This window comes from Vombatus ursinus, unplaced genomic scaffold (genome assembly GCF_900497805.2).
Source record: "Vombatus ursinus unplaced genomic scaffold, bare-nosed wombat genome assembly UNPS02014900.1, whole genome shotgun sequence".
In the NCBI taxonomy this organism is placed as follows: domain Eukaryota; kingdom Metazoa; phylum Chordata; class Mammalia; order Diprotodontia; family Vombatidae; genus Vombatus; species Vombatus ursinus.
The window spans coordinates 537,240-537,664 of NW_020954678.1; positions in this window are offsets into that span (position 1 = coordinate 537,240).

A 425-nucleotide genomic window follows, 5' to 3' on the forward strand; every position below is an offset into this window, starting at 1 on the left:
GTGTGTGTGTGTGTGTGTGTGTGTGTGTGTGTGTGTGTGTGTAAAATCCCTCTTCTACCAGATGGCACTCCAGATATTTGAAGGTGGCCCTTATGTTTTCCCTGTCTTCTCTCAGCTATATTTCCAATTCTTTCAACATCTCATGATGTGGTTTCCAAACCTCTCGCTATAGTACTGCAGAAAGGGCATTAAATTTTGATTCCATGAACCTGAGTTCAAGTATTTTCCCTGTTTAGACAAGAGGTAATATCAAGAAGGGAGGGAACAAGACCTGAATGCTTTCACAGAGCCAGCACGGAAGGGCAAGGATTGCTGGTGGCCATAACAGTAAACTGCCAGGCAGAGCCTTCCAAGAAGAAAATCATCCGTTGGCCTCTGGGGACGTCTCAGCCTGCATGTTGTTGGGGGATGGGAGTGGGGAAGGG